This window comes from Puma concolor, chromosome E3 (genome assembly GCF_028749965.1).
Source record: "Puma concolor isolate L17-30 chromosome E3, mPumCon1.1.hap2, whole genome shotgun sequence".
Classification (NCBI taxonomy): domain Eukaryota; kingdom Metazoa; phylum Chordata; class Mammalia; order Carnivora; family Felidae; genus Puma; species Puma concolor.
The window spans coordinates 446,722-466,833 of NC_141682.1; the positions used below are offsets into that span (position 1 = coordinate 446,722).

At 41.2% G+C, this 20,112-nt stretch overlaps 2 long non-coding RNA genes across 3 annotated transcripts in view; one reads left to right on the forward strand and one right to left on the reverse strand.

Moving 5' to 3' along the window:
• The window catches only part of LOC147572827 (uncharacterized), a 48,441-nt gene extending 38,973 nt beyond the window's left edge, over window positions 1-9,468 (forward strand). Inside the window, exon 2 of the long non-coding RNA XR_015245553.1 lies at window positions 9,161-9,468. This is a non-coding gene — a long non-coding RNA (uncharacterized LOC147572827). The remainder of the gene's footprint in view (window positions 1-9,160) is intronic.
• The window catches only part of LOC147572829 (uncharacterized), a 48,059-nt gene that overhangs the window by 19,412 nt on the left and 8,535 nt on the right, over window positions 1-20,112 (reverse strand). The window contains exon 3 of one of the 2 annotated variants that reach the window (XR_015245551.1): window positions 10,633-10,854. The exons of the other annotated variant lie outside the window; for it this stretch is intronic. This is a non-coding gene — a long non-coding RNA (uncharacterized LOC147572829). Of the gene's footprint in view, window positions 1-10,632; window positions 10,855-20,112 lie in introns of those variants that run through there. 2 annotated transcript variants of the gene reach the window in all.

Below are 20,112 nucleotides of genomic sequence, written 5' to 3' on the forward strand. Positions count from 1 at the left end.
ATGGGGATAGACACTTAGCTAGGGTCAGGTTTCGGTCCAGGGCATTCGCCAAGGCTGAAGCAAAACCAGTGTTTTGAATTCCATGGAGGACTGAAGTGAGGGCCCATGGGCGGCTGTAGATCTTGTTTAGAGTTAGTGTGCTAGATAGGGTTAGGTGTAGGGTGAGGGTTATAGTTAGGTTTACAGTTAAAGTCAGGTTTAGGTCCCAGGGGGCTCTAGGCACTGAAACCACAACAGTGCTGTTGTCTCCACGAAGGGCTGAGGTGGTGTCCCCAACGGAGGGTGTCAGTCAGGGTAAGTCTTTGGGTTCCAAGGCCAGACACATGTACGGGCCAGACAAATGTATGGACCACCCTTAGGGTAGGGCTCAGCAGTCCTCTAATGCAGCTGCAGTCACGCTTTGCAAATGACATGGTGATGTTCAACATTCCATGCCAAGTTATTTCTTCATCGATTATCTAACCTGTGTGTGTGCTGTTGTCTGACATTGGAATTGGGTCCCCATGGGGAGAACGCCTTAGCTAGGGTTAGGGTTCGTTCCAGGGAAGTCGCCAGGGCCAAAGTGACACCAGTGTTGTGAATTAAATGGAGGGCTGAAGTGAGGGAACATGTGCAGTTGTGGGTCTGGTGTAGAGCAAGTGGGCTACATAGGTTTCAGTGTAGGGTGAGAGTTATGGTTAGGGTTACAATTGGGCTTAGGGTTAGGTCCCAGGAGGGTCCAGGTTCTGAACTCAAACCAGAGCAGTTGTCTCCCCAAAGGGCTTAGTGAAGTTTACAAGGGAGGGTGCCGGTCAGGATTAGTCTTTGGGTTCCAGGGCCAGAAAAATGTATGGGCCACATTTTTTTAGGACTCTCTCGTGCAGCAGCTCCTCTCGTGCAGCTGCAATCGCACTTTGCAAATGACATGGTGGTGTTCCATTTTCCATGCTGAGTATTTCTGCACCAATTCTCAAAACTATGTCCGTGCTGTTATCAGACTTTGGAATTGGGTCCCCCCGGGGAGAGAGCCTTAGCTAGGGTTAGGGTTTGGTCCCGGGATGTCGCCAGGGCTGAAGGGACTCCAGTTTTATGATCTTCCTGGAGGGCTGAATTCAGGGCCTATGTGAGGGTGCGGGTCAAGTATAGGGTTAGGGTTCATGATAGGGTTTGGTTTCGGTTGAGGGTTATGGTTAGGGTTAAGGTTCGGGTTAGGGTTAGGTCCCAGGAGGCTCCAGCCTCTGAACTCACACCAGAGCAGATATCTACCTGAAGGCCTGAGTGGAGTATACAAAGAAGGGTGCTGGTCAGAATTAGTCTTTCGGTTCCATGGCTAGACAAATGTATGGGCCACCCTTCAGGTGGGCCTCAGGATTCGTCTCGTGCAGCTGCAGTCGCGCTTTGGAAATGACATGGTTTTGTTCCACGTTCCATGCCGAGTATTTCTGCACCGATTCTCGAACCCGTGTGCATGTTGTTTTCAGACTTTGGAAATGGGTCCCCATGGGGAGAGAGTCTTAGCTACAGTTAGGCCTTGGTCCAGGGAAGTCGCCAGGGATGAAGTGACACCAGTGTTGTGAATTCCATGGTGAGCTGAAATAAGAGCACATGAGCAGCTGCGTATCTCGTGTAGAGTTAGTGTTCTGGTTAGGGTTAGGTGTAGGGTGAGGGTTAGGGTTAGGGTTACGTTTAGGGTTTGGGTTAGGTCCCAGGAGACTCCAGGCACTGAACCCAGAGCAGAGCAGTTGTCTCCCCATAGGGCTGAATGGACTATACTAGGTAGGTTGCCGGTCAGGATTAGTCTTTGTCTTCCTAGGCCAGACAAATATATGTGCCACACTTCAGGTCAGCTTCTGGAATCCTCTTGTGAAGCTGCAGTTGCACTTTGCAAATGACATGGTGAATTTCCACGTTCCATGCTGAGTATTTCTGCACCAATTCTAAAAACCATGTGCGTGCTCTTGTCAGACTTTGGAATTGGGTCCCCATGGGGACAGAGCCTCAGATAGGGTTTGTTTTCAGTCCAGGGATATCCCCAGGGCCAAAGGGACATCAGTGTTGTGAATTCCTTGGAGGGCTGAAGTGAGGGCATGTGCGCGGCTGTGGGTCTGGTGTAGCTTAGTGAGACTGATAGGGTTAGGTGTAGGGTGAGCACTATGTTCAGGATTAAGGTTAGGGTTAGGTTTACGTCCAAGAGACTCCAGGCATTGACCCCACAGCAAAGCAGATGTCTCCCTGAAGGGCTGACTGGAGTATACAAGGTAGGGTACCGGTCAGGATTAGTCTTTGGGTCCAAAGCCAGACACATGTATGTGCCACCCATCCCATAGGCCTCAGGAATCCTCTCGTGCAACTGCACTTATGCTTTGGAAATGACATGGTGATGTTCCACGTTCCATGCCGGGTATTTCTGCGATTCTCGAACCAGTGTGCCTGCTCTTGTCAAATTTGGAATTGGGTTCCCGTGCCAAGTAATTCTGCACCTATTTTCGAACCCTTGTGCATGCTGTTGTCAAACTTTGGGTTTGGTTCCCCACGGGGAGAGAGACTTAGATACAGTTTTGGATCATGGACATCACCAGGGCCTTAGTGGCACCAGTCTTGTGAATTCCATGGAGGGCTGAAGTGAGAGCACATGCGCAGCTGTGGGTCTGGTGTAGACTTAATGAGATAGGTAGGGTTCGGTGTAGGGTGATTTTACGGTTAGGGTTACTGTTAGGGTTAGGTCCCACGAGACTTCAAGCACTGACCCCAAACAGAGCAGGTGTTAACCTGAAGAGCTGAGTGTAGTACACATGGGAGGGTGCCCGTCAGTCTTAGTATTTGGGTTCCAAGGCCAACCAGATGTATGGGCCACCCTTTGGGTAGGCCTCAGGAATCCTCTCGTGCAGCTGCAGTCACGCTTTGGAAAAGACATGGTGATGTTCCAGGTTCTATGCCGAGTTTTCCTGCACTGCTTCTGGAGCCCAGGCGTGTGGTGTTGACAGACTTTGGTATTGGGTCCCCATGGGGTGAGAGCCTTAGCTAGGGTTAGGGTTCGCTCCAGGGATGTTGCCATGGCCAGAGACTCTAGTCTCATGATCTTGCTGGAGGGATGAATTGAGTGCCCATGCGAGGGTGCGGGTCAAGTGTAGTGTTCGGATTAGAGACAGGGTTAGGTGTAGGTTGAGGTTTACGGTTGGGTTACAGTTTGGGTTAGTGTCAGGTCCCAGGAGGCTCCAGGCACTGAACCCACAGTAGAGATATTGTCTCCCCGAAGGGCTGAGTGGAGGACACAAAGGAGGGTGCTGGTCAGGATTAGTCTTTGGGTTCCAAGGCCAGACAAATGTATGGGTTACTCTTCCGGTAGGCCTCAGGAATCCTCTCATGCAGCTGCATTCGCACTTTGGAAATGACATGGTGATGTTCCACATTCCATGCTGAGTATTGTTGCACCGACTTTCAAACCCATGTGGGTGCTGTTGTTAGATTTTGGAATTGGGTCCCCATGGGGAGAGAGCTTTAGCCAAGCTTAGGGTTCAGTCAAGCGACACCGACAGGGCCGAAGCAACTTCAGTCTCGTGATCTCCCTCGAGGGCTGAGTGAGGGCCCTTGCGAGGGTGGGGTTCAAGTATAGGGTTCAGTTAGAGATAGGGTTAGGTGTAGTTTACAGTTAGGGTTAGGGTTAAGGTTAGTGTTAGGTCCCAGGAGGTTCCAGGCACTGAACCCACAATAGTGCAGTTGCCTCCCTGAAGGGCTGAGTGGAGTACATAGGGAGGGTGCTGGTCAGTATCAGTTCTTAGGATCCAAGGCCAGAGAGATACATTGGCCACCCTTGGAATAGGCCTCAGGAATCCTGTTGTGCAGCTGCAAACTCACTTTGCAAATGACATGGTGATGTTCCACGTTTCATGCCAAGTATTCACCGATTCTTGAACCTGTGTGCATGCTGTTGTCAGACTTTGGAATTGGGTCCCCATGGGGATAGACACTCAGCTAGGGTCAGGGTTTGGTATAGGGAAGTCACCAAGGCCAAAGTGACACCAGTGTTGTGAATTCCATGTAGGGCTGAAGTGAGGGCACATGCGGGGCTGTGGATCTGGTTTAGTGTTAGTGTGCTAGATAGGGTTAGGTGTAGGGTGAGGCTTATGGTTAGGGTTATGGTGACGTTTAGGGTTAGGTCCCAGGAGGCTCTCCATCCACGTAGTTTCAAAGGACAAATTTTATTCTTTTTGATGGCTACATATATATATATATATGTGTGTGTGTATATATGTATATATTTATACACACATATACACATATACATATATACATTTACATATTTATACTATGTATATGTGTATGTATATATATGTGTGTGTGTATATATATATATGTATGTATGTATATTTGTAAATATATGTATGTATGTATGTATGTATACCACATCTTTATCCATTCGTCCATTGATGGAGATTAGGGCTTTTTCCATACTTTACCTATTGTTGATAGTACTCCTATAAACTTTGGGGTTCACGTGTCCATTTGAAATAGCATATCTGTATCCCTTGGATAAATACCTAGGAGTGCAACTTCTGGGTTGTAGGATAGTCCTCTTTTTCATTTTTTGAGGAACCTACATACTGTTTTCCAGAGTGGCTGCACCAGTTTGCATTCCCACCAGCAGTTCAAGAGTTCCTCTTTCTCCATTTCCTTGCCAACATCTGTTGTTGCCTGAGTTGTTAATGTTAGCCATTCTCACAGGGGTGAGGGGGTGTTTCATTGTGGTTTAGTTTGTATTTCCCTGATGATGAGTGATGTTGAGCATTTTTTCAAGTGTCGGTTGGCCATCTGGATGTCTTCCTTGGAGGAGTGTTTGCTTATGTCTTTGCCCATTTCTTCACTGGATAACCTTTTTTTGGGGTGTTGAGTTTGGTATGTTCTTTATAGATTTTGAATACTAATCCTTTATCTCATATGTCGTTTGCAAATATCTTCTCCCATTCTGTTGGTTGCCTTTTAGTTTTGTTGATGGTTTCCTTCTCTGTGCAGAAGCCTTTTTATTTTGATGAGGTCCTAATCATTCATTTTTGCTTTTGTTTCCCTTGCCTCTGGAGACGTGTTGTGTAAGAAGTTGTGGAAGCCAACATTAAGAGGCTTTACCTGCTCTCTCCTTGAGAATTTTGATGCCTTCCTATCTTACATTTAGGTCTTTCATCCGTTTTGAGTGTCTTTTTGTGTGAGAAAGTGGTCCAGGCTCATTCTTCTGCATATCACAGTCCAGTTTTCCCAGCACACTTGCTGAGGAGACTGTCTTTATTCCATTGATATTCTTTCTTTTTGTCAAAGATTAGTTGGCCATATATCTGTGGGTCCAATTCTGTGTTCCTATTCTGTTCCACTGATCTGAGTGTCTGTTCTTGTGCCAGTACCGTACTGTCTTGATGATTACAGCTTTGTAATACAGCTTGAAGTCCAGGATTGTGATACCTCCTACTTTGGTTTTCTTTTTCAAGATTGCTTTGGCTATTGAGGGTCTTCTCTGGTTCCATACAAATTGGAGCATTGTTTGTTGCAGCTCTGTGAAGAATGCTGGTGTTATTTTGAGAGGTATTGCATCGAATATGTAGATTGCTTGGTACTATGGACATTTTAACAATATTTGTTCTTGCTATCCAGGAGCATGGCATGTTTTTCGTTTTTGTGTGTTTGTCATCTTCAATTTCTTTCATAATCTTTCTATAGATTTCAGTATAGATTTTTCACCTCTTTGGTTAGATTTATTCCTAGGTGTTTTATGGGTTTTGGTGCAATTGTCGACGGGATTGATTCTGTGATTTCTCTTTCTGTTGCTTCATTGTGTACAAGAATGCAACTAATTTCTGTGCGTTGATTTTATATCCTGCCACTTTGCTGAATTCATGGATCATTTCTAGCAGTTGTTTGGTGGAATCCTTTTATCAAGAAAGGATGCTGTATTTTGTCAAATGCTTTCTCTGCATCTACTGAGTGCATCATGTGGTTCTTGTCCCTTCTTTTATTGATGTGATGAATCACATTGATTGTTTTGTTGATATGGATCCAGCCTTGCATTCCAGGCATATAAATCCCACTTGGTCGCGGTGAATAAAGTTTAAATGTATTGTTGGATCTGGTTGGCTAATATCTTATGGAAGATTTTTGCGTCCATGTTCATCATGAAAATTGGTCTGTACTCTCCTTTTTAGTGGGGTCTTTGTCTGGTTTTGGACTCCAGGTAATGCTGATTCATAGGAAGAGTTTGGAAAGTTTTCCTTCCATTTCTGTTTTTGGGACAGCTTCAAGAGAATAGGTATTAACTCTTCCTTAAATGTTTGATAGAATTCCCCTGGAGAGACATCTGGCCCCGGGCTCCTGTTTTTCTGGGAGATTTTTGATTACTAATTCTTTACTGGTTATGGGTCTGTTCAAATTTTCTTTCTTCTTCTTTCAGTTTTCGTAGTTTATATATTTCTAGGAATTTGTCCATTTCTTCCACATTGCCCATTTTATTGGTATATAATTGCTGATAATAATCTCATTATTGTTTGTATTTCTGCTGTGTTGGTTGTGATCTCTCCACTTTCATTCTTGATTTTATTTATTTGGGTCCTTCCCTTTTTCTTTTGGATCCAACTGGCTGGTGGTTTATCAATTTTATTAATTATTTCAAAGAACCAGCTTCTGGTTACATTGATCTCTTCTGTTTGTGTGTTGGGGGGGGTTATTGTTTGTTTTTGTTTTCAGCTTCGATAGCATTGATTTTTGCTGTAATCTTTATCATTGCTTGTCTTCTGCTGGATTTGGTTTTTATTGATCTTTTTTCCATCTCTTTAATGTATAAGGTTAGGTTGTGTATCTGAGACCTTTCTTCCCTCTTTAGGAAGGCCTGGATTGCTATAAACTTCCTCTTATGACTACATTTACTGCATCCCAGAGGTTTTGGGCTGTGATGTTATCAGTTTCACTGGCTTCCATGTACTTTTTAATTTTCTCTTTAACTTCTTCTTTCACCCATTAATTTTTTTTAATGATAGTTTTTATTATTTACAATTTACATCCAAATTAGTTACCATATAGTGCAATAGTTATTTCTTGAGTAGATTCCTTAGTGCCCCTTACCCATTTAGCCCATCCCCCCCCAAACCCTCTAGTAACCCTCTGTTTGTTCTCCATATTTATGTGTACACTTCTGTTTTGTACCCCTCCCTGTTTTTATATTATTTTTGTTTCCCTTCCATTATGTTCATCTGTTTTGTCTCTTAAAGTCCTCCTATGAGTGAAGTCATATGATTTTTGTCTTTCTCTGACTACTAATTTCACTTAGCATAATTCCCTCCATTTCAATCCATGTAGTTGCAAATGGCAAGATTTCATTCTTTTTGATTGCTGAGTAATACTCCATTATACACACACACCACATCTTCTTGATCCATTCATCCATCAGTGGACATTTGGGCTTCTTCCATATTGAGTTTTACTGTAATTTGGCTTTGGAGGCTTTTTGTTCATTGGGTGAAGTGAGCACAGCATATTTGCTTGCCCTTTACCACAGTAGAGAGGGGGCCTCTGGAAGCCAAACCTCTTTCTGACCAATGAGATTCCAACTGGCTATTGTTGATAGTGATGCTATAATCATGGGGGTGCATGTGTCCCTTCTAAACAGCACACCTGTATCCCTCGGATAAATACCTAGTATTGCAATTGCTGTGTCATAGGGTAGTTCTCTTTTTAGCTTTTTGAGGAGCCTCCATCCTGTTTTCCAGAGTGGCTGCACCAGCTTGCATTCCACCATTCAATTTTTAGTGGGATGTTCTTTAGTCTACAAGTATTGGTTATCTTTCCCAATTTTTTCTTGTGGTTGATTTTGAGTTTCATAGCATTGGGGCCTGAAAATATGTATGGTATGATCTCTATCTTTTTGTACTTGTTGAGTACAAGGAAACATAAAATTATTTATGTTTATTTTAGACAGAGCGTGAGTGGAGGAGGGGCAGAGAGGGAGACACAGAATCCGACGCAGGCCTCAGGCTCTGAGCTGTCAGCACAGAGTCTGACACAGGGCTCAAACTCACAAACCATGAATTGACCACCTGAGCTGAAGTTGGATGCTCAACTGACTGAGCCCCCAAGCACCCACTTTAATGAAATTTTAAATGATACCCTTCAAAGTGCACTTGCTACCTTGCAAACTCAGAGAAAGAAATGTGAAGAATCAGGAAGTGGTAAGGGTTGGCTGCTGAGTTTTACCGTAATTTGGCTTTGGAGGCTTTTTGTTCATTGGGTGAAGTGAGCACAGCATATTTGCTTGCCCTTTACCACAGTAGAGAGTGGGCCTCTGGGAGCCAAACCTCTTTCTGACCAATGAGTTGGAATTTTACTGGGACTGCCAAAATGAGTTTTGTTATTTCAGGGACTACGAGTTATCTTTTATTTTCACAACTATGTAATTAAGGGTGATAGCCAAAGTGTATAATCCTTTCCCTTTAAAAAATATGTTTAAATTATTCTTCATGATTTTTTTTTTTAATTTTAGTGAGTGGGGCATGCAAGCAGGGGAGAGGGGCAGAGGAAAAGAGAGAGAATCTTAAGCAGGATTCACGCTCAGTGTGGAGCCCAATAAAGGTCTGGATCACATGATCCTACAATCATGACCTGACCCAAAATCGAGTCTGATGCTCAAATGACTGAGCCACCCAGGTGCTCCATAGTCTCTTTCTCTCTGAAGGCTGAATAGTGACTTTTCAATGTGAATGGGTGGATAAACACACACACATACATATGTATACCACTAAGAAAGCCATTTATGAGTTCTTAGACATGAACTATTTTCCACCATCTTTGTCTTCAGTTATATTCATGCCTCAAGGTCTTTGTTCATTGCAATGCACGATCTTGCTGTGTGAGGTACAAATTGTTGTGTGATCAGTTTTCCGTGAAAGTCTTTCCTCATATCTGCCTTAACCACAAGATGCAAATGTTGAATTCGAGGATGTAGAGCTAAGACCCTTGAGGTCCAGTAACTGTCAACTAGAAGTTATATTTTCTGTTGGGGAGAAATCCCCATATGATGGCAATGACTTTGCATTGGTAAGGGAAAGAATACTTTCATGCCTTCATGGTTCTTGCCCTTTTTCTGTCTCACCAAAATCAAGACTCAGGTCATCTGCACATTTATCAAGAAAACACCTTTTTCTTTTTCCAGAAAATAAAAGGGCCCTGAAAGACAAGTGTAATGCATTGAGGTCTGTGAAAGCCACAAAGGAAGCAAAAGTCAAACAGCTGAAGGAGAAAGCACATTACCTGGAAGAATTCTATGAACAAAGAAAAGTGCCTACAAAAAAGTAAGATGGGGGCGCCTGGGTGGCTCAGTCGGTTGAACGTCCGACTTCGGCTCAGGTCATGATCTCACGGTCCAATAACTGCTAGAACTGATAAATGAATTCAGCAATGTCACAGGATACAAAATCGTTGTACAGAAATCTGTTGCATTTCTAAACAACAATGAAGCAGTAGAAAGAGAAATGAAGAAAACAGTCCCATTTACAGTTGTACATCAAATAATAAGGTATCTATGAATAAATCTAACCAAAGTGGTGAGCGACCTATACTCTGAAAACTGTAAAACAGTGATGAAAGAAATGAAGGATATTCCATACTCATGGATCAGAAGTACAAATTTCATGAAAATGTCTACACTTCCCAAAGCAACTGACACAATTAATGCAATGGCCATCAAAACAGCAACAACATTTTTCATGAAACTAGAACAGTCCTAAAATTTGTACGGAACCATAAAGACCACAGGCTTCAGAGTAAACAACCTTTATGTGAAGTGATAATTATGGATGGCATTATGCCTCTGGATCTTCTCCAAAACACGGTAACTCTGGCCTAAGCATTTGAACAAACGGTAGACATATCCCACCCAGGGATCATTCTACAAAATACATTCTACAGATGTACCCTCAAAACTTTGCAGATTATGAAAAATATGGAAAAATCTAAACATCGTCATAGTCAAGTGGAGCCTAAGGAGACAGGATGACTGTAATGTGCCAGCTGGGATGAGTCTGGGACAGAAGAGGTTAAAACCGAACCAATCTGAATACAAATATAAACTTTAGTTAATACTACCATATCTCTTCGGGATATTGATTGTGATCATGTATCAACTCATAAGACATCAATAGTCAGAAAACAGTCTGATGTATGTGGAGACTCAATAATGTCTTCCCAATTTTTCTGGTAACTAGGAACCCATCACGAATGAACAGATTATTAGTAATCATGGTTTTATGTTTTCAACACATAATATATGACTAGTTCTAGTATTAGTTACTAGTGATGGCCATGTACCTATTCTTGTTCTTACTATTGTGTAATTTAAATATCATTCATGGTACAGAAAACTGAATGCATGATATACACTTCATAGAAACATATACTTGACATATTTTAAGATAACGTATGTATATACCACTGTATTACGTGGTATGTAAATTGTTTTTTCTGATCTTGAACAAGCATGTCATTAAAAGGCTTTCCATAAAGGTGGTTATCCTAGATAATGAATGATACTCAGATTTTACAGGATGTACTTCACATCATGCCTGAACATTGTCAAAAAAAAAAAATGTACAGACAGATGGATCATTGTGACTAGCTCACTTGCAAAGAATCCTTGCTTTAATATTTTCATGCATATTTTTAGCAGGAATACAAGAGAATGAAATATTTCCAAATCAAAGAGATATCCAAAGACTGGAAGAATGATACGGAGTTCAAGGGGTTTCAGAAGGAAAAGATGTGACCATGAAGTGGCAGTCACAGGCAAGCAGCTTTCTCTGGTCCACTTTGACAGGTTTTCAGGAGGGGATGTCCATCACAGCATGTGATCTACAAAAGGGTAAGACCCAGAAGTACCAGAGGGAAAGACAACGCTTTAGGAAGAGGTGACTTGGAAAGGGTGCTTCTGTGCATAAATGATGGCTCAGCAACCTGCCTGGGGGTCCCTGGGTCAAAGATTTCAGAAGGCCAGCAATAACACAGACTCACAAAGATCTTAGAGCCACAGAGTTGACCTTCATCTATGATTAGGAGATGGTCACAGTTTTACAGGATATGGTCATCAGGCCGGCAGTAGATGGCTAAAATATTATTTAGGGCTATATTTTAATAAAAAAAAATGGATGTGTAAACATTTGGGTTTGGAATGTTAAGAAAAATCACAGGCCCATCATGGAGTTACTTATGCTAAGGCCCCATGTCACTAAACCTAATTTCATTCCTGTAGGAATGTAACCTTTAACCAGTCAGCAAAGAATTTCCTAGTCAGTGCTGGAAATGTAACTGATAGACGCCTGCCATTCCCCTCAGGGAGGAAATCTTGCCTAAATAAGATATTCCATGCCACTAAATTTGTTTTAAGTTTATTTTGCGAGAGACAGCACATGCAAGGGAGGGGCAGGAATAGAGTCAGAGAGAGAATTCCACGACAACGAGGTCATGATCTGAGCCAGGATCAAGACTCGGACACTTAACCAAGCCATCCAGACACCCCAAGAATGTGGCGTTTCAAAATTTAGCAGGCTTGGCTGGGATATAGCCCTAGGAGCACTGGCCTACTCCTTGAGAGAAGGCAGCAAATTACTTGCAGGCAGATGGCATGGAAACAGTGATCTGTACATTGCCTGGTGCACACAGTGGGGAGATTATACACTGATCATGGAGAGCATCCCTGAGAGGCAGTATTCAAAACAAGGGGACAAAGGAGCTAGGACAGAGGAGCTGGGTGGCGCCATTTTCCTCCTCTTCCCCACAGCATAAACACAGAGCCATCTGCTGGAAACAGTTCCATCTCCACACTGGCTGCCTAAGCTGCTTACACCAATCCCACATTCTTGTGCTCTGGTGAGACTGGCCTTCTAGGTCAATCAGGCTTGCTTCAGTCCTAATGGAGGTGTCCCCTTCTGGTTCCCCAGAAGACTGGTGGAAGCCTGTGACCACACCACCTCTCTTGACTAGACAGTTCCGCAGGGCTTCACTTCGAGTGGCAGTCGTTTCAAATCTCATTTAACGAGCGGATCGGAGCAGACCTAGATAAATCTCAGCACATTCTGGCCAAGGACCATACATTGCCCATAGAACTGGCCTGAAGAATAGTGCAGCAAGAACACAAAACAGTGCATGCAACACACACCACAGACACTCCCTGATGTGCCAGGCCCTGGACACTAGATGACCTCCTCTTCATAAAGCCATTCATCTCACAGGCAGGTAACATAATGAGCTTTTGTAACACAGAGAAGCAAATACTCAGCCAAAATTCCAAGACAAGAGGAATGCATCCCAAATGAAAGAACAAGATGAGGTCATAGCCAGAGAAATGGAAGGAACACTTCCAAACTCATTCTATGAGGCCAGCACGGCCTTGAGTCCAAACTGGGAAAGACCCCACCAAAAAGGAAAACTATAGACCAATTTCCCTGATGAACCTGAATGTAAAAATTCTCAACAAAAATTAGCAAACTGGATCCAACAATACATACAAATAATTATTCACCACAATGAATTGGATTTATTCCTGGGATGCACAACCGATTCAATATCTGCAAATCAACTGATGTGATACATCACATTGATAAAAGAAAGGATAACAACCACATGATCCTCTCAATAGATGCAGAAAAAGCATTTGACAAAATGCAGCATCCTTTCTTGATGAAAAAAAAGCACTCATGAAAGGAGGGATAGAAAGATCTTACATCAATATCAGTATGTCCAGATACGAAAGTCCCACAGCTAATATCATCTTCAATGAGGAAAAACTGAGAGCTTTCCCCCTAAGGTCAGGAACACGACTGGAATGTCCACTCTCACCACTGTTATTCAACATACTGTTGGAAGTCCTAGCCTCAGCAATCAGACAACAAAAAGAAATACAAGGTATCCAAACTGGCAAGTAGGAGTCAAACCTTCCCTCTTCACAGGCGTGATACATTCCATGGAAATCCAAAGACTCCATGGAAAAACTCTTAGGACTGATACAGGAATTCAGGAAAGTCTCAGGATATAAAATCAATATACAGAAGTTGATTGTATTTCTATACACCAATAATCAGCAGAGAGAAATCTAGGATTGATATACTTTACAACTGCACTGAAAAACATAAAATACCCAGGGATAAACCTAACCAAAGAGGTAAAAGATCAGTACACTTAAAACAATAGAGGGGCGCCTGGGTTGCTCAGTCAGTTAAGCGCTGACTTCAGCTCAGGTCATGATCCCTCACTTGTGGGTTCGAGTTCCGCAATGGGCTCTGTGCTGACAGCTCGGAGCCTGGAGCCTGCTTCCGAGTCTGTGTCTCTCTGTCTCTCTGCCCCTCCCCTGCTCATGTGCTCTCTGTCTCTCTGTCGCTCTGTCTCAAAAATAAATATTAAAAAAATAAAGGAACAAACCATAGAACATCTACGAAAGAAACTGAAGAAATACAAAGAAATGGAAAAACATTCCATGCGCATGGATTAGAAGAACAAATATTGTTAAAATATCAATACTATCCAAAGCAATCGACACATTCAATGCAATCCTTATCAAAACAACAACAGCATTATTCACAGAGCTAGAACAAACAACCCTAAAATTTGTAGGGAGCCAGAAAAGACTCCAAATAGCCAAAGTCGTGTTGAAAAAGAAAACAAAGGTGGCGACATTACAATTCTGGACTTTATGGTGTATTAGAAAGCCACAATCATCAAGACAGTATGGTACAGGCACAAAAACGGACACAGACATCAATGGAACAGAATAGGGAACCCAGAAATGGGCCCTCAAACATATGGCCGAGTAATCTTTGATAACGCAGGAAAGAATATCCAATGGAAAAAAAATAGTCTCTTCAGCAAATGGTACTGGGAAAACTGGACAGTGAGAAGAATGAACCTGGACTATGTTTTTAAACCACCCACCCACCCACACACACACACACACCTCAAAATGGATGAAAGATCTAAATGTAAGAAAGGGACCATCAAAATCCTAGAGGAGAAAAGAGGCAATCTACCTCCTTGATCCTGGCCACAGCAACTTCTTGTTTGTCATGTCTCTGAAGCAAGGGCAATAAAAACCAAAATGAACTATTGAGACATCAAGATAAAAAGCTTCTGCACAGCAGAGGACACTATCAGCAAAACTAAAAGACAACTGAATGAAATGGGAGAAGATATTTGCAGGTGACATATCAGATAAAGGGTCAGTATCCAAAATCTATAAAAAATTATCACACTCAACACCCAAAAAACAAATAATCCAGTGAAGAAATGGGCAAAAGACATGAAGAGACACTTTAACAAAGATGACATCCAGAATGGTCACACATGAAAAGATGCTCAATCTCACTCATCATCACTGAAATACACATCAAAACTACAATGAGATACCCCCTCACACCTATCAGAATGGCTAAAATTAACATCTCAGGAAAGGACAGATGTTGGCAAGGATGCAGGGAAAGGGAATGTTTTTGAAATGCTGGTGGGAATGCAAAGTGGTGTAGCCACTCTGGGAAATAGTATGGAGATTCATCAAAAAACTAAAAATAGAACTACACTAGGACCCAGCAATTGCACTACTAGGTATTTATCCAAAGGATACACTAATGCTGACTCGAAGTGGCACATGCACTCCAATGTTTATAGCAGCAGCATCAACAATAGCTAAATTATGCAAAGATCCCAAATGTCCATTGACAGATGAATGGATAAAGATGTGGTATATTCATACAATGGAATATTACTCGGCGATCAAAAACAATGAAATCTTGCTATTTGCAAACAACGTGAATGGAACCTTACTTTATTATGCTAAGCAAAATATGTCAGAGAAAGACACATATCATATGATTTCTCTCTTCTGTGGAATTTAATACAACTGATGAACGTAGTGAAAGGAAAGCAAAAATAAGATAGAGAGAGGGATTCAAAAGATCTAAGAGACTCTTAAATACAGAGAAGAAACTCAGGGTTTCAGGAGGGTTACTGAATAGGGGTATGGGCTAAATGGGTGATGGGCATTACGGGCAGCACTTGGGATGAGTATTGGGTATATTTTGTACTTGACGGATCACTAAATTCTACTGCTGAAACTGTATTCGACTATAAGGTAACTAACTTGAGCTTAAATTTAAAAAAGAAGAAATATTAAAAAGAAGGAAATAAATGTACTACCAGTCAAAAAAAAGGAATATTTAAATAGGGCTCTTTGAGTGGAAATGAAAGACTAAAAGTGTTACAGACAAGGATCAGAGAAAACATCAAGAAACAATGGCAAAACAACTAGTAGAATGGGACTAAATATATACCTATAAATAATCACTCTGAATGTTCTAGGACTAAATGCTCCAATAAAAAGACATTGGATAGGGCGTCAAAATGGACAAAACAAACAAACAAAAACAACACCTATCTAGATGCTGCCTACAAAGCCTTATTTGGACTTAAGTCACCTGCAGATTTAAAGAGAGGGAATGAAGAAACATTTATTATGCCAATAATGTCAAAAGAAAACCAGTAGCAATACTTGTATCAGGAAAAATAAACTTTAAAACCAGGCTCTATTTTGGTACCCTTTGGGTAAAAATACCTAATAGTGACATTGCATGCACCCAGTATTTATACCAGCATTAACAGTAGCCAAACTATGGAAAAGCCCAAGTATCCATCAATAGATGAAGGTATAAAGTTGTGGTGTGTGTGTGTGTGTGTGTATACACATATGTATATGCATATCTATGTTCATATATACATATATACGTATATACAATGAAATATAACTCAGCTTCAAGAAGAATGAAATCTTGGGGCGCCTGGGTGGCGCAGTCGGTTAAGCGTCCGACTTCAGCCAGGTCACGATCTTGCGGTCCGTGAGTTCGAGCCCCGCGTCGGGCTCTGGGCTGATGGCTCAGAGCCTGGAGCCTGTTTCCGATTCTGTGTCTCCCTCTCTCTCTGCCCCTCCCCCGTTCGTGCTCTGTCTCTCTCTGTCCCAAAAATAAACGTTGAAAAAAAAATTTAAAAAAAAAAGAAGAATGAAATCTTGCCATTGGCAACGATGTGGATGGAGCTAGAATGTATTATGCTAAGTGAAATATGTCAATCAGAGAAAGACAAATATATGATTTCACTCATGTGGAATTGAAGAAACAAAACACATGAAAACATCGGAAGGGGGCAGGAAAAGAGAAGAGTGGTAACAAACCACATGAGTCTCTTAATGTTAGAGGAAAAAACTGAAGGTTGATGGAGGGAGATGGGTCAGCGCTGGGCTAGATGGGGGACGAGTATTAAGGGGAGCATTTGTGATGAGCACTGGGTGTTGTATGTAAGGGATGAATCACTGAATTCTACTCTTGAATCCGAGAATGCACTGTATGTCAACTAAGACTTAAATAAAAATAAATAAATAAATAAAGCTATAATAAGAGATGAAGATGGACACTATCTCATACTAAAGGGGACGGCCAAACAAGAATATCCAATCATTGTAAATTTTGATGCACCCAACATGCGATCACCAAGTACATAATACATTTAACAACAACCATAAAGGAACTCATTTATAATAATATAACGATAATAGAGGACTTTAACACATCACTCACATCAATGGACAGAAACTGTAAACAGAAAATCAACAAGGAAACAATGGCTTTGAATGATACACTGGACCAGCCAGGTTTAACAGATATATTCAGAACACTCCATACTACAATGGCAGAGTACACATTCTTTTCGAGCGCACATGGGGCATTCTCCAGAATAGATCACATTCTAGGTCACAAATCAGGCCTCAAGAGGTACCCAAAGACAGAGATCAGACCAAGCATCTTTTCTGACCACAAAGCTAGGAAACTTGAAGTCCACCACAAAGAAGCGGGGGGGGGGGGGGGGGGGGGAAGGGGAGAAAGACCACAAATAAAGGGAGGTTAAATAACATGCTACTAAATGAATGAGCCAAACAGGAAATCACTGAGAAAATACACTGAAACAAATGAAAATGAAAATACACTGGTAAAAACCTTTGGCATGTGGCAAAAGCAGTCTACAATGGTAGTATACAGCAATACAAGCCTACCTTAAAGAGCAAGAAAAATCTCAAACAATCCTAACTTACAATTAAAGGAATGAGAAGAAGAATGGCCGAAGGAAGGAAATAATAGAGATTAAGGCAGAAATAAGGAATATAGAAACCAAAAAGACACTAAACCAAATCAATGAAACCAGGGGCTGGTTCTTAGCAAGCAGTAATCAACTTGAAAACCTCCTAGGCAGACTTTTCACAAAGAAGAGAGAAAGGACTCAAATAAAATCACAAATAAGAAAGGAGAAATAAGAGTCAACACCACAAAAATATAATTAGAAGATAATACTATGAAAAACTATATGCAACAAATTGGACACTCTGAGAAAAAAGGACAAATTCCTAGAAACATACAAACTACCAAAACTGAAACAGGAAGATACATAAAATCTGAAAACAGAAAGAAATCAAATCAGTAATTTAAAAAATCTCCCCCCAAACACAAGAGTTCAGGGCTAGATGGCTTCACTCATGAATTCTACCATCCATTTAAAGAAGAGGTAATATGTATTCTCCTCGAATTATTACAAAAAATAAAAAAGAAGGAAAACGTACAAATTCATCTTATGAGGCCATCATTACCCTGATACCAAAACCAGATAAAGCCTCCACTAAAACTTAAAGCTGCAGCGGCACCTGTGTGGCTCAGTTGGTTTACTGTCCAACTCTTAATTTCGGAATAGGACATTATCTTGCGGTGTGTAGGTTCCAGTCCCACATTGGACCTGCCATGACAGTGTGGGGCATGGCCAGGATTCTCTCTCTCCCTGTCTCTCTGCCCCTACCTCACTTTTATGTACTCTAAGTAAAGAAATAAACATTTTAAAAATGTTAAAAAATTTTTTAATAAAACTGCAGACCAATAGCCTGATGAGTATGTACGCACAAATTCTCATTAAAATACCTTCAAATCAAAGTCAACAATACATTAGTAGCATCATTTACCATAATCAAGAGGGATATATTCCTGGGCTGCAAGGGTGGTTCCACATTCACAAATCAACATGATGCACCACAGTAGTAGAAGAAAGGATATGAACAATATGATGCTTTCAACAGATGCAGGAAAACCATTTGACAAAATGTCACATCCATTCATGATAAAAACCCTCAGCAAAGTACATTGATACTCAACCTACCTGCAAATAATAAAGGTCATCTAGGAAAAACCCACAACTAATCTCATCCTCAATGGGGAAAAATTGAAAGTTTTTCCTCCAAGGTCAGGGACAAGACAGGGATGACCCCTCTCACCACTGTTATTCCACATAGTACGGCAAACCCTCGCCACAGCCATCAGACAACGAAAAGAAATAAGAGGCATCCAAATCGGCAAGGAAGAAGTAGCACTTTCACTATTTGGAACTGACATGATGTGCTCTATAAAAAAACATGAAAGACTCCCTTAACAATTGCTAGAATTGATATATGAATTTGACAAGTCACAGTATTCAGAAATCAACGTACATAAATATATTGCATTTCTATACACGAATCATGAATTAACACAGAGAGAAAGGGATAAATCCCATTGACAGGTTCACAAATACCACAAGATACCAGGAATATACCTAACCAAAGAGGTGAAAGACCTGTACTCTAAAGGCTATGAAACACTGATGAAAGAAATGGAAGAGGACACAAAGAAAAGGAAATACATTTCATGTTCATGGATGGGAAGAACAAAACACTGTTAAAATGTCTACACTCCTCAAAACAATCTGCACATGTAATGAAATACCTATCACACTCACAAAAACATTTGTCAAAGAACTAGAACAAATAATCCCAAAATTTGTATGGAACGACAAAGACCCCAAACAGCCAAAACAAACTTGAAGAAGAAAACTAAAGCTGCAGACATCACACTTCCAGACTTTAGGTTCCATTACAAAGCTGTACTGAACATAACAATATGGTACCGGCAAACAAAAACAACAAAAATACAGACGCAGAGATCAATAGAATGGAAACCCAGAAATGAATTCACACCTATATGGTCAATTAATTCTCAACACAGCAGGAAAGTATATCCAATGGAAAAAAAAAGATAGTCTTGGGACACATGGGTGGCTCCAAAGCATGTGATTGTGGATTCAGCTCAGATAATGATCTCAGGGCAGTGCAGAGCATGCGTGGGATTCTCTCTTTCCATTTCTCTCTGCCCCTCTTGTGCATGCTCTCTCTCTCAAAAATAAATACATAAACTTTAAAAAAGTCTCCTCAACATATGGTTTTGTAAAAACTAGACAGCAACCTGGAAAACAAAACAAAAACAACAACGGACCACTTCCTTACAACATACACAAAAATAAATCCAACACGGATAAATACCTATGTGTGAAACCTGAAACCATAAAAATCCCAGAGGATACCTAACACAGGCAGTATCTTATTTGACTTTGTCTGCAAACGTCTTTGTAGATATATCTCCTGAGGTAAGGGAAACACAAGCAAAAATAATGGGACTTCATAAAAATAAAAAGCTTCTGTCACCAAGGAAATAGTCAACAAAACTAAAACACCTACAAGAATAATATTTGTAAACGACATCTGATAAAGGGTTAGTGTCCAAAATATATAAAGTTATACAGCACCCAAGAAATGAAAAATCCAATTAAAAATGGGCAGACGACATGAATGGACATTTTCCCAAGGAAGATATACGCATAGCCAAGAGACATGTAAAGATGCTCAACATTACTCATCTTCAGGGAAACACAATTCAAAACTACAATGAGATAACACATGACATCTGTCAGCATGACTAAAATCAATGAATGATGAAACAGGTGTTGCAAGGATAAGGGGAAAGAGAAACCCTCTTGCACTGTGGGCAGGAATGCAAACAGGTGGAGCCACTCTGGAAAACATCATGGAGATTCATTTAAAAAAAAATGGAAATAGAACTGCCTTACGATCCAGCAATTTCACTACGAAGTACTTCCACAAAGAATACAAAAATAATTCTTCAAAGGGATACATGCACCCTGATGTTTACAGCAGCATTTTCCACAACA